Source organism: Staurois parvus, unplaced genomic scaffold, assembly GCF_062004578.1.
Source record: "Staurois parvus isolate SC_StPar_1 unplaced genomic scaffold, SC_StPar_1.0 ptg000170l, whole genome shotgun sequence".
NCBI lineage: Eukaryota > Metazoa > Chordata > Amphibia > Anura > Ranidae > Staurois > Staurois parvus.
Window position 1 is genome coordinate 6,426,293 of NW_028317966.1, and position 14,726 is coordinate 6,441,018.

The 14,726-nt window shown below is 39.7% G+C and overlaps 1 long non-coding RNA gene across 1 annotated transcript; it reads right to left on the reverse strand.

Moving 5' to 3' along the window:
* Window positions 1-11,534: 11,534 nt before the first annotated feature.
* Window positions 11,535-14,518, reverse strand: LOC149462729 (uncharacterized). Its single transcript, XR_016312614.1, has 3 exons — window positions 14,318-14,518; window positions 13,166-13,216; window positions 11,535-11,746 (listed from the first exon to the last, which is right to left on the reverse strand). It is a non-coding gene; the product is annotated as an uncharacterized LOC149462729 (long non-coding RNA).
* Between the last annotated feature and the right edge of the window lie 208 nt (window positions 14,519-14,726).

A 14,726-nucleotide genomic window follows, 5' to 3' on the forward strand; every position in this document is an offset into this window, starting at 1 on the left:
CGTCTATGTTCGCCAACAAGGTAAAGGAGATAATAGAATATTATTTTGGGTATTTAGGACAATGGATGAAAGTCATATACTTTAAAAATAAGATAATCCTCTCATCACTGAGAAGGGTGATTCTTAGCTCTGGTGTTCACAGATCACAAACTGTGCACATTTCAAGTGTTTCTTTATATCGGTGGCTTATGATTTTACTTGATAATGGGGAAAATCACCATAGAATTAAGTACTACTGATTATATCACTTTTTTTGTGCAACATAACACCAAATACGATGACTATAACCTTTTGCCTTTATTTATGCTTAAAAAAGTATTTTACCCCTAACACCTACATGAACTGTTTACCAATCTTCCTGATGGCAGAAATGAAAAGTCATACACATTCTCCACATGTATGTAGCAATGCTGCAACCTTTTTGTACTTGTCACAATACAGTGACCAAAAATAATGGAGTTTTAAATTTCCATAGCTCTGGTGTTAATGCAACGTGGAGTGAAACGGAATTGCAAATTGATTAAAAATAAAGTGGTTGGTACTCCTTGCCAAGAGGACTCTATTATGATTTGTTTTGTGAGCCTCTACGCTAGCACATTTATTAATCACATACAGTATATCTTGCTTATACACTCATCATCTGCAGCATATAGATCAGTGGTTCTCAGCCTTCCTAATGCCGTGACCCTTTAATACAGTTCCTCATGTTGTGGTGACCCCCAACCATAAAATTATTTACCCAGTAATTATAATTCATGAGTGTCGTTTTACCTCCAATACTGCTGCTTTCAACACAGTAGCTGCTTTTCACAGAGTAGCTGCTTTCAACACAGCAGCTGCTTTCTACACAGTAGCTGCTCTTTACACATCGGAAATATGTGTTTTCTGATGGTCTTAGGCAACCCCTGTGAAAGGGTCGTTCGACCCCCAAAGGGGTCGTGACCCACAGGTTGAGAACCACTGATATAGATTAATATGCTGGCTCTCCTTACCAGGAAAATTATTCTATATTGCAGCTAGATGTTATTCTAGATGTGAACTAGGAGTGCACATCTCTGCCGCTCCTAGTTCTGTGACCGTGTTATCACAGCCAAAGGTCTCAGGCTAAATATTCAGGAACCAATTCATATTGTTTTTCCATCATGTGATCACCATGACAAACAGTCATGGTGGTCACTGGAAGTTTAAAATTGCTCAGCCTGCATAAGGCACCGTGCTTCTCTCTCTCCCCTCTCTCTTTCTCTCTCTCCTCCTCTCTCTCTCTTTCCTCCCCTCTCCCTCTTTTTCTCTCTCTCTATGCGCTGAAGTTGCGGTGTTAGATAAAATTACAGTTTGTAAAAACTAAAATACATTTAAAAAGTTTGATTAAAAACTGCTATGGTAAATTGTTAAATGTATTTTTAAAACATTTGTCCATTTGTCATCTTATAATAAATACAGAGCATGTATTTATTAAAACAGTACATGTGGTACGTCCTAAATTAAACAATGTAAAATGATTCAGGCAAATGAGTCAAAGTTATTGTCAAGAGGACAACACATACTGATGCTGCTAATTTTGTTCTGAGCATTTCAATGTCCTCTGGTCATGGAGGGGTTACAATGTGGTATATAACTAGTAAATGGTTTCTTTTTTTTCTTGGTAGATCCATGCAATCCATGCAACCCTTGTGTTGTCCCCTGCTGTCCTAATCCTTGTGATCCTTGCCAGAGCCAAGGACATTTCTGCTGTGATAAATGAAGACATCATGTTTGTGCCTATAATCTGAATTACTCATTTACGTCTCTGCAAAATAAACCACACTCATCTCATTGTACGCTGTTAAATCCTGCATCTTTCTGTCACTGGTATAAATGACACTGCTCAATAAAAATCTTAGCAACTGATATGTTTTTGCATTTCATCACTTGTTCTATACTTAATAAATTATCTGTTTTATCAAAAGTAATATTAGGAAGTTAAACAAAAATTAGATATTTTAACATTTATTTCGAGTTTAATGACAACAGCATTATTAGGTTTTATATACAGCATCAGCATTTTTAAATATGAAATACGATTTATTTTTCTAATTTTATCATGGTGATATTTAAATATATTTTCAGGGCAGTAAAATATTTTAATTTGATAATAATTTAGCATTTGTTTTCAATTCACTCCAAATAGCTTCCCCCAGAACTTGATAACTTTCAGATATTTGTGTCTAATTTACATTTAGTTAACATCCAAAAGTTAACAAGCCTAGTCATAACATTTTCCACAGGTAAAACACACATTTAAAAAAAAAACTTTGCCATTTGATAACAAAATAAAATAAATAAATGCCGGACTTTACTGGTACCAGGGAACACACCACTTGTATGAATAAAATCAGTGTTTTATTACATTTCATAAAAAATCAGACTAACAAAAGTCATTAAAAACAGTCTTCGGTCATCACTCAGTTTTACAGATCATCTCTTCAGTACAGAACACTCTTTAATTCCAAAAATCCAAAAGAGTTCAATGCGTTTCGCATGTGTGCTTCCTCTTGGCCTTCCATAAGGATTTACAGAAGTATGATCTAACTATAAAAACATATTAGGATGTATCCTTAGATATATTATTGTACATAGTTTTTTCAATAAATAAACACATTTAAAAAAAGTAATACCTAAAACCCTTTTTGTTTTAGGTATTACTTTTTTGAATGTGTTTATTTATTGAAAAAACTATGTAAAAGCATTTTCATATCAGATATGGCATTACATTGCCAGTGGAAAGCCAAATAGGAGAAAGGTACAAAAAAGTAAAGAATATTTAAGATGTGAGACTGCATGCCCTGCATGTCCCACATTATACTCATCAAGTTTGACTTCTTCTATTACAAAAAAAAATGCAGCCCTCTTTCTTCTTGGTGACCTGTTTTTGGGATTATTTGGAGAGCTGATTCAGAAAATTGTTTCTTAGATATGGTTGAATCTATATAATTTTTTAGTCAGCGTTTGAAAAGATCTTGCTGATCAACTTGTTCTCCTGATACCCAGTTTGTGTTTTTGCGTACAAGATACAGTTTAGGGAGAGTGTTTACATACTTTCAACAGTAATACATTGGAAACATTAGATTCTAAATTGTAAAAGTTATTACCTGTTATAGCTACTTTTTTATGTGTTTCTTTATTCTAGAAGGAGATTAAATAAAACACTACATTAGAATATCCTAATTTATGCCGGGCAACCCAAATGAAGAGAGGTATATGGCATTTATGCTGTATCTCAAAAACTAGAATTATCAGGGTGCCATTTTTGGAAGCAGCAAGTCAAGTATATTCAGGAACAGATCTAACATTCCAGGCACCAAAATGTGTGTTCGCTGTGTAATCAATCATATCGGGTTGTGTTTTGCCTTGCTTAAAACGTACAAGGAAACAGTCAAAAAGCATTTTTGATCGAACTAGTCTGGTGCAGCTGGCTGGATGTTCCAGGCCTAGCTTCTCCACAACTAGTTATGGATAGGATTCTACAACTTTAAAGGATATAAGTTAGGGTTACTTGTCTTATCATCCTAATGGAATATTTCTCTTGATGATTATTATATTTTCTGGTAACAGTAAGACTTAGAATGACCCCATAATGACAAACACTCTAGTGGCATTACATTTACCCACTTTTTCGTTTTGTTAGGTTGATGGTTTCTGCATTGCTAGCATTGATAGAACTGTTCTTATGATAAAAAAGGGAAAATCTCTCACTCTGTAATGTATTGACTCTGCTTCTTTATAATATGGAGAATGTGACAGGCCATTACCAAAGCAAGACTGAAGAATATCTATCTCCTCTACTTCCTTTTTGTCAAAATGCTCTGTCAATTGTACTTTTTAATTTTAATTAGAGTTTAGATTAAAAAAAAAAAACTATTTGAAAGTTCTCTTACCCCCCACCCCCAACCCCCATGCTAATCTAACCAACTATCTCCCTCCTCAGCTAAATATTTCCTGAGCTCTGACATTGAATCCCCTGATGTTCCACCACAATGTTTATATGTGACTGACTGTAATTTTTTTAATACCAGCTGTGCATGTCCACTAGAGCCCCATTACGTTATATGCGCAGAGAGTATTGAAGATCCTGTCACTAAATGTAACATTTGTTTTATTTTTAAGCAATGAAACAATGGATTTTTAATACTATTTACACTGTCTCCCTTTTTGTCTTGTACTTTTTTGTTATATAATTTAGTTTTTATTGAGTTTTAAAGAACATACAACAGAGAGTTGCATAGAGTTGTGAAATAACAGTCACAAATCAATGTATGAACAAAAAGAAATAGGCTCATCGATAAAGTGCTTATACATACAATGTCAGTACATAACAGTGAATTAGCCAGCATTATCAGACATCTGAGTAGACATATCAGAAACAAAAAGATCCCATGGTTCCCAAACTGCTTCAAAAATGGGGACAGAGTTAGCATGCATAGCAGTGAGGTACTCCAATTTTCTAATCTCAGCAATAACCTTCACTAATTACGACCACGTAGGAAGTGTAGTAGATAGTCAATGCTTAGGATGATTCTCCTGGCCACTGTTAATGAGATGATAGCTTCTTGGCAGATTTGGAGAGGCCTGTAAAAGGCAGGCCCAGCAAAAAGTGGATGGGACCAAATGGGATATGGACCTGTAAAAGTAGTTGCAAAAGGCTAAGGACCTCTCTCCAGAAAGGTGCAAGGTGTTGGCAAAGCCAGAAAATGTGGAGAAGAGCGTCAATTTCCTCACCACATTGCCAGCAGACAGGAGAAACACTGGGATTGCGAGGATGAAGAACCTCAGGAGTTTTATACCAAACCAGGGGCGGACTGAACATTTGGAAACTTGGGCATTGCCCGAGGGCCCGGGGTCAGTAGGGGGCCCCATGAGATGCCCCTGGTACCTTTTTCATAGGCTTTTTTGAGTTTGGGCAAGGAAACAGGGGCCCCATGATCCCCAATTGCCCGTGGGCCCCATAAGTTGTCAGTCCGCTCCTGTACCAAACCATCAAAATTTTATAGCTGTTTTCTTTATATACCACACATATAGAAGACCTAGAGGCAGCCTTCCAAATCCTGCTCCATTGATCTAAGGCTATATCACATTGAAGGATTCAGGGCCACTTTCGCATATAAAGGTGTGTATCAGAAGAAAGGGGACAGGCGTCTTGAAGCAACTTATAGATAGAGGAAATTAGGCCTCATTGGCATGGACCCTGAATGCAGATGCGTTCGAAAAGAGTAGGCTTCTCTAGGGTCAGGGAGGGAATCTTGGAGAAGAAGAAGTGTCATATCTGTAGGTAGACATAATACCGATGGGGAGGCATATGAGTAGCTTTTTGTAACTCAAAAAAGGGTCTAAGCTTTCAGGTCACTGGGTGGACCAAGTGTCACAGTTGAAATAGGTTGGCTTTGGCCCAGGAACTTATACAGGCTGAGGTCAAACTACCCGGGAGACTAGGATTAAGTATGACATTGGTCAGAGGTGAACAAAGCGAGGACAGGGCAAATCTACCCCTACACTGCCTCCATATAGACAATGTAAAATGCATGGGCCTGAACAGGAGATGCTTGCGGGAGGCAATTTCAGTGTTGGTCATAGACCAGAGTAGAGGACAAGAGTGCAATGGACCCAGTTGCAGCCATTCAGTCTCGGCCCATTTATTAGGGAGGCGCTGAGAGGACCATGAGAGTACGGAGGTGAGTGGCCAAATAATATGACACAAGGTCTGGAGTCCCCAGACCTCCCCTAGATCGTGGTGAGATAAGGACTGTACGGGCAATTCAGTGAGATTTATTATGCCAAATAAAGAGAAGGAAGGATTTCTGAAGGGAACGCAGCTTGGACATGGGAATAGGTACAGAAAGCATCTCAAACAGATACAAAAGCTTAGGCAGCATAGTCATTTTAAGCACATTAATCCTTCCGAGGAAGGAGATGGCAAGGCTTTCCCAAGATTTTAAGGATTGAGAAATAGCGTGAAAAAGGGGGGAAAAATTAGATTCATAAAGGGAGTGGTGGGCGGAGGTAAGGTTGGTACCTAAATACCTCAAGGAGTGGGTGCCCCAGTGAAAGGGATAATTTGATTGAAGAGAAGATAAAATAGAAGAAGGTATGTGGAGTGGCAAAGCTTCCGTTTTAGACGTGTTAACCTTTTAACCTGACAGGGCGCCAAAGAGCTGGAGAGTACGATGTAGAACAGGTAGAGTAGTGTGGGGCTCCGTCAGTGTCAACAAGATATCATCAGCGAACAAAGACAAAATAAAAATTAAAATCACTATTGTGGGTGTGTATCCCATGGATATCAGGGTTGGATCTGATAGCTATAGCCAGGGGTTCCAAGCAGAGGACAAACAATAAGGGGGAAAGAGAGCATCCCTGGTGTGTACCATTTAGACATCTGAAAAGAAAGTGATAAGAATGAAGCTAATTTGACCTGGGAAGAGGGAATGGAGTAAAGGGCTTTCAAAACAGCCACGAGCGGACCGCCAAACCCAAATCTCTCTAAGACTAGAAACATATAAGGCCAACTCAATCGATCCAACGCTTTTTGGGCCTCCAAGCTCAACAAGAGAGTAGGATTCGGGGACTTATTGACAAGGTTAATTAAGTCAATGGTCCACCTGGTGTTATCTGCAGCGTGTCTAGTCAGGACGAAGCTCACCTGGTCTCTGTGTATAAGCTTGGAGATACATTTGGCCAATCTATTGGCAAGTATTTTCATGAAAATTTTGTAGTCAGAGTTTAATCACAGAGATCACAGGATCACAGAGATATATATGCGTGTAAAGACATTGTGCGGGTGAGACCCCTTCAGAAGATCTCGAAACAAAGTTAGAAGGTGAGGGGCTAAAATGCCAATAAAGGACTTGTAATGCAAGTAGGGAAGACCGTCCGGTCCTGTGAACTTGTGAGTGGGAAGGTGTTTAACTACATCCAATAATTCTTTGATGGAAATTTCTACATTCAAAACTGTAACATCGGAGGGTGATGAACACGGTAAACGTAAGGAGTCAAAAAAGGCATCAAAAGCGGCCATCTGAAGGGGAGGATGAATATCAGGGGCAAGGCAATTATAAAGCTTCTCATAGTATTCCCCAAATATTGTAGCCATAACATGCGGGTCGCATGTGGTTTTGCCATCAGACTGAAGTAAATGGCCCGGTAAGGAAGGAGACGTTTGAGATTTAAGTCTATTCACGAGCATATGGTGCAGTTTATTAGAGAACTCATAAACACTTTTGCGTAGCCCAGGAGAGAGCCTGAGCAGTTTTACTTAGGTCAAGAGCCCTAATTTGATATATGGGAAACTTTCTGTAACCTAGGTATAGACGGTTTATCAAGCAATCGATGTTCAGCTGTGGATAATTGGCATAAAAGGGGTTGCCTGGCACCAACAGAGGCCTTCTTTAAACGGGCACCCATGGAAATACAGAGGCCTCTAATGATGGCCTTATGGGCCTCCCAGAGGGTAGAGGATGAAGATACTGAGCCAACATTGAAGTGAAAGTAAGCATCCAAACCCCAAGAGAGCTCTTCTCGAAATTTTTCCAAGCTCACAAAACTCTCATTAAAGTGCCAGTGGCAGACCCTAGGGGTGGAGTTAGGGAGAAGGAGATCAAGGGACAGTGAAGCATGGTCCGACTAAGTCATCGGGTTGATCTCCGAAGAAACCAAAAAGGGGATCAGGGGGGCTGTGACAAAAAATTATCTAATCTAGAGAACATGCTATGTGGAGTAGAATAAAATGTGAATTGCCTACGGAGAGGATGTTTGACCCGTCAGGCGTCAAAGAGACGATGCTCCAAAAAATCAGTTTGCAGAAAGCCGTTGAGGAGGAGCATAGCCTTTTCGATATCGAAGATATCCTGAGTCGTCAGGGCCGAAAGCCTGATGCACAAGGGGGCAACACGGCAGCTGTCCCTAAATGACAGGTGCCTACTTCAGTTAACCACTTAAAAGCTGTAATAAGGACATACCAATGAGGGAGGGATAATAGAAAGTTCCTAAGGTGGTGAGACCCTCTGAGCCAGGAAGTCGGGGCCGTTGGGGAGTGTCTGGAAACTTCTTCCTCCCGGGTTTAGCATGTGCCCAGATCTTGCGTGGAGTAGCAGAAGACCTGGATGGCGTAGGAGGTTGCAAAAAGGCCTCTTCTGGCAGGGGAGAAAGTCCCAACTGTTTAAATACGGAGTCCACTTCATGTAGATCACGGAGTAAGATCACTGTCAGTGACAGTTATTCAGTCCCCCCAGTGTCAGAATGCCTGCCACAGTCCCGCTATAAGTCGCTGATCGCCAACATTACTAGTATGAAAAAATAAAAAACCAATATATAATGCTATTTGTAGATGCTATAACTTTAAACCAATTAATTTACACGTCTTGGGATTTATTTTAGCAAAGACATGTAGCAGAATACATTTTGGCCTAAATTTATGATGAAATTTGCTTTTTTTACATTTTTTTACTGGATATGTTTTATAGCAAAAATATTGTTTTGTTTTTTTTTTCAAAAGTATCGGCCTGTTTTTGTTTATAGTGCAAAAAATCGCACAGGCGATCAAACACCACCGAAAGAAAGCTCCATTTGTGGGAAAAAAACGACATACATTTTATTTGGGTGCAGCGTTCCACTACTATGCAATTGTGAGTTAAAGTAACACAGTGCTGAATAGCAAAAAAAGGCCTGGTCAGGAAGGGGGTAAATCCTCTGGAGGGCAAGTGGTTAATCTCCTTCTAGCATAAAGAAACACATAAAAAGTAGCCATAACAGTTAATATCTTTTACAACTTAGAATCTAATGTTTCCAATGTAAAATTACAGTTGGAAGTATGTAAACGCTCCCACTATACTGTATCTTGCAAAAATACAAACTGGGTATCAGGAGAATAAGTTGATCAGCAAGATCTTTTCAAAAGCTGACTACAAAATTGTATAAATTCAACCATATCTAAGAAACAATTTTCTGAATCAGCTCCCCAAATAACCCCAAGAACAGGTCTAGAAAACAAGTCACCAAGAAGAAAGAGGGCTGTATTTTTTTTTGCATAGATGCTAACCACTTGCTCTCTAGAGGATTTACCCCCCCCCCCCCCCCCCCCCCGTCTTGACCAGGCCATTTTTTGAGTTACGACGCTGTGTTACTTTAACTGACAATTGCGCGGTCATGCAACACTGCACCCAATCGTCCCTTTTTCCCACTAATAGAGCTCTTTGGTGGTATTTGATCGCTTGTGCGTTTTTAAATTTTTTCGCTATAAAAAAAAAAGAAGAAAACCGACAATTTTCAGAAAAAAAATAGTTTTGACTTTTTGCTAGTAAAAAATTTTTTTAAAAAATCAAATTTCGTCATAAATTTAGGTCAAAATGTATAAAAAAAAGTCTCTCCTAACAAAAAAATCCCTATACGTGTAAATTAATTGGTTTACATGAAAGTTATGGCGGTATATATACTGGGATTTTTTGGTACTAGTAATGGCGGCGATCAGCGACTTATAGCGGGACTTTGGGACTTCAGTGGGCATTCTGATACTGGGGGGAACTGACTTGGTTTCACTGACATCCCCAGTGACACTAACACAGTAATAAAAAGCACTGACACTGTACTAATTGCACTGGGCAAGAAGGGGTTAACATGTGGGGCGATCAAAGGGTGTTCTGTGTGCTCTTTCAACTGTAAGCACACTGCTTAGTATGGCTGTGCTATGCAGTGTGCAGGAGCTGACAGGGCAGAGAACTATATTGTTTACATACAGTCCTCTCCCTCCATTGGTAATGCTCGATGATCACCAGGTGAGTAATCACCTTCCGGGATCCGGTAATTGACAGCAAATAACAGAGCGGATAGGGATCGCGTACGGCTCACGAGCGCCCCCTCCCGGAAATGCAAAATAAAGTATATATAGTTTTTTTTTTAATGTGTGTTTTACCTGTGGAAAATGTTATGTCTAGGCTTGTTAACTTTTGGATGTTAATTAACCACTTGCCTACCAGGCACTTATACCCCCTTATTTACCAGGCCAATTTTCAGCTTTCAGCGCTGCCGCACTTTGATTGACAATTGCGTGGACATGCAACATTGTACCCATATGAAATTTTGATCATTTTTTTCTCACAAATAGAGCTTTCTTTTGGTGGTATTTAATCTCCACTGGGCGCTTTACTTTTTGCGCTATAAATACAAAAATTGCAAAAAATTTGAAAAAAAAAAAAAGTTTCTTTGTTTCTATTATAAAATTTTTCAAACAGGTAATTTTTCTCCTTCACTGATGTGCATTGATGAGGCAGCACTGATGGGCACTGATAGGCGGCACTGATGGGCACTGATAGGCAGCACTAAAGGGCACTGATAGGCAGTACTAATGAGGTGTCACGGATAGGCGGCACTGATAGACAGCACTAATGAGGTGTCACGGATAGGCGGCACTAATATGCAGCACTGATAGGCGGCACTGATAGGTGACACTGATGATGGGTACTGATAGATGGCACTGACTGGCATCACTGCTGGGCACTGACTGGCGGCACTGACTGGCACAACCCCTGGGCACTGACTGGTGGCACTGACTGGCAGCACTGGTGGGTGGCACTGGTGGGTGGCACTGGCGGGTGGGCACAGGTGGGTGGCACTGCTGGGCACAGGTGGGTGGCACTTCTGGGCACAGGTGTGTGACACTGCAGAGTGGCACAGGTGGGTGCACTGCTGGGCACAGGTGGGTGATCTGCTGGGCACAGGTGGGTGGAGCTAGTGGGCGCACTGCTGGGCACAGGTGGGCGGAGCTTGCGGGTGGCACTGCTGGGCACCGATCATCAGGGCACTGATCATCAGTGCCCTGATGATCGGTGCCGATCCCCGCTCTGACAACTGCCGGTTCTTGGCAGTGCTTTCCTCACGATCTGACAGCGTGAGGAAAGTGCAGCCGAGAACCGGCACTTGCATTTTCCTCTGATCAGCGTGTCATTGGATCACGTGGTAAAAGGCCGCTGTGATTGGCCTTTTACCACATCATGTGATCAGCTGTGTCCGTAGGACACAGCGATCACGGAGATCGCCAGGTGCGCGCCCCCTGGGGCGCGCAGGAGAGCGCGTTCTGGGAGGATGTCATATGACGTCCACCCAGAACTGGCCGGTCGCAGTGCAGCCGTCATTCGGCTATCTGCGGTCGGCAGCTAGTTAAATGTTAATTAGACACAAATATCTGAAAGTTAACAAGTTCTGGGGGAAGTTATTTTGGAGTGAATTGAAAACAAATGCTAATTATTATCAAATGAAAATCTATTACTGCCCTGAAAATATATTTAAATGTCACCATGATAAAATCAGGAAAATAAATAGCATTTCATATTTTAAAATGCTGATGCTGTATATAAAATATAATAATGTTGTCATTAATCTCTAAATAAATGTTAAAATATTTAATTTTGTTTTTAACTTCCTATTATTTTTCATAAGACAGACACTTTACTAGGTATAGAACAAGTGATGAAATGCAAAAACATATCAGTTGCTAAAATTTTTATTGAGCAGGGTCAATGATACCAGTGACAGAAAGATGCAGGATTTAACAGCGTACAATGAGATGAGTACGGTTTATTTTGCAGAGAAGTAAATGAGTAATTCAGATTATAGGCACAAACATGATGTCTTCATTTATCACAGCAGAAATGTCCTTGGCTCTGGCAAGGATTACAAGGATCAGGACAGCAGGGGACAACACAAGGGTTGCATGGATTGCATGGATCTATCAAGAAAAAAAAAGAAACCATTTATTAGTTATATACCACATCGTAACCCCTCCATGACCAGAGGACATTGAAGCCTAACTGCTCAGAACAAAATTATCAGCATCAGTATGTGTTGTTCTCTTGACATTAATGACTCATTTTCCTAAATAGTTTTACATTGTTTAATTAAGGACCTGGCACATGTACTGTTTTAATAAATACTTTCCTCTGTATTTATTATAAGTTTTAAAGATATATATATTTGGATATTTTCCATAGCAGTTTTTAATCAAACTTTTTAAACTTTTTAAATGTATTTTTTTACAAACTATAATTTTATCTAACGTGAGCAAGAGAGAGAGAGAGAGAGAGAGAGAGAGAGAGAGAGAGAAAGAGAGAGAGAAAGAAAGACGGGGAGCGGTGGTGGAGAGAGAGAGAGAGGGGGGGGAAGGGGGGGGTGGGGAGAGAGAGAGAGAAAGAGAGAGAGAGAGAGAGCAAAAATAAAGAGAGAGAGAGAGAAAGAAAGAGAGAGAAAGAGAAGGGGGGATGAGGAGAAAGAAGGAGAGAGAGAGAAAGAAAGAGAGAGAGGGGGGGAGCTGAGGGAGAGAGAGGGGGGGGGAGGGAAGGAGAGAGACAGAAAGAGAGAGGGGGAGGGAGAGAGAAGGAGAAAGAGAGAAAGAAAGAAAGAAAGAAAGAAAGAAAGAAAGAGAGAGAGATCACATGATGGAAAAATGAAACTGGTTCCTGATCATTTAGTCTGAGACCTATGGCTGTGATAACAGACTGCAGATGAAGAGTGTATAAGCAGGATATATGTGATTAGTAAATGCATATAGTTTACAATGTGCTAGAGTAGGGGCTCACAAAACAATTCATATTAGAGTCCTCTTGGCAAGGAGTACCAACCACTTTATTTTTAATCAATTTGCAATCATGTTTCACTCCATGTTGCATTAATGTGCCAGAGCTATGGTGATGTAAAACTCCACTATTTTTGTCCACTGTGTTGTGACAAGTACAATAAAGTTGCAGCATTGCTACATACATGCGGAGAATGTGAAGGACTTTTCATTTCTGCCATCAGATGAAATGGCGGGCTGTTTATGTAGGTGTTGGTAGGGTAAAATACTTTTTAAAGCACAAATAAGGCCAAACGGCTATAATTATCACTTTTGGTGTTCTGTTGGACAAAAACAGTGATAAACAGTAGTACTTAATTCTTTGATTATTTTTTTCCCCGTTATCGAGAAAAATCATAAGCAGATTTATAAGCCTCCTGTATAAAAAGAACACCTGAAATGTGCACTGTTTGTGATCTGTGAACACCAGAGTTAAGAATCACCTTTCTCCATAAGAGGATTGTCTTATTTGTAAAGTACATGATATTCATCCATTATCCTAAATACCCAAAACAATATTCTGTTACTCCTCTATACCTTGTTGGTGAACATAGACGGTGCCTTGATGACGATGACGAGGTTTACATGCTGAAGAAAGACAAACATATTAAAGAACATCAGCAAGCAACAGGTAAAATCAACCAATGAACATTTAATGCTATCAGCAAAATATTACACCTGTAGTAATCCTGCCTAATTTATGCTTAACCCGTGATGTACAAATCTACCGCACCTAGAGGTCATATGTTTCTGAGGGCTATTACCACCTCCATGACATGATTCTCTTTTTTTTTTTTAACTTTAGTCCCTTAGCTCATAGGAGAACAATCAATAAACCGATTGTTAGGAACTACAACCTTTAGTCTGTAAATGAGATCTCTTTACAATGTGCTCTGCCCCTTGTAGGAGCATAGATAATCAGAATAGGTATTAATAGAGCAATAAAACGTATCCCAAAATCATCACTATTAAACGTATCAGGTACTTTCTGAAGCCCTAGGGTGGCATAGCCAGGGTGACCATTCTCTTAGAAATTTTTGTATCTTCTGCTCCTTGTAGGCCAACATTTTTTCATATTGACATTGCGTGTTGATTCTACTGATCACTGAATTTACATGGGCTGATGCCACACGCCAATTCTGAGTGTTAGCCTTGAGGTATAAAGAATATGGGAAACTATCGTTTGAGACAAAGTAGGATAATTTTCTATTCCAAGGCTCAGAAGGGCTAGACCTGGTCTTATCAATACCACTTAGTGAGGAGAGGAGGGGCATGATTTTGTTTTGTACAACTAACATTTTTGAATTTTAGGGACAGGAAGGATTCCACAGTAGGTGAAGTCATAAAACATGACCTTATTTTCCCAGGGTTGAGGCCTACTGTAGTCCCTACTAACATAATAAAATGAATTCTGCTCACCAGGTCATATGCATAATTCATATCAGACCTCTGCAATCTAATTCTTCTTCCAGCTTAATTTTAGATGCTATGATATTCTAAGGTACTGTATGTAACCAAACATACAAAATATTTTCTAAGCAATATTTTTTTCCTGGAGATAAATCATTTTGCTTAAAAAAATATAAAGTTCAGCTAAAGCTAAACTACAGTTACTGAAACATTATCTTATAACTGACACAAACACCTATGCATTACAAAAACTATGTAGTAAATAAAGATAATACTTACGGTCTTGGCATGGATCCTTGCAGACTACTACATTTTGGCAAGGGTTGCACGGATCTTTGCAGACTACTACGTTTTGGCAAGGGTTGCAAGGATCTTGGCATTGGATTTTCTGGGCACCACATCTACCTTTGATTCCAGACATGTCTGCTTTTAAGTTTGGTTTCCGTCTTGGAAAATTCAGAAGATATTTTGTTGGTTGTTTGAATAGTGTATGATGGCACCTTTCTATATATACTGCAAGTAGAGGTGGAATTGGAACACATTCCTACACCGGCTGGTCACAGCACATTTACAAGAAACTTAAACACTATCCACGTCTTTATCATTTACTAATTTGTTTGTTCTTTACTAAGCTCTTTGCTATTTATTTCCCTACACGCCATCATTTAAACGTTTTAATTGTTTTATA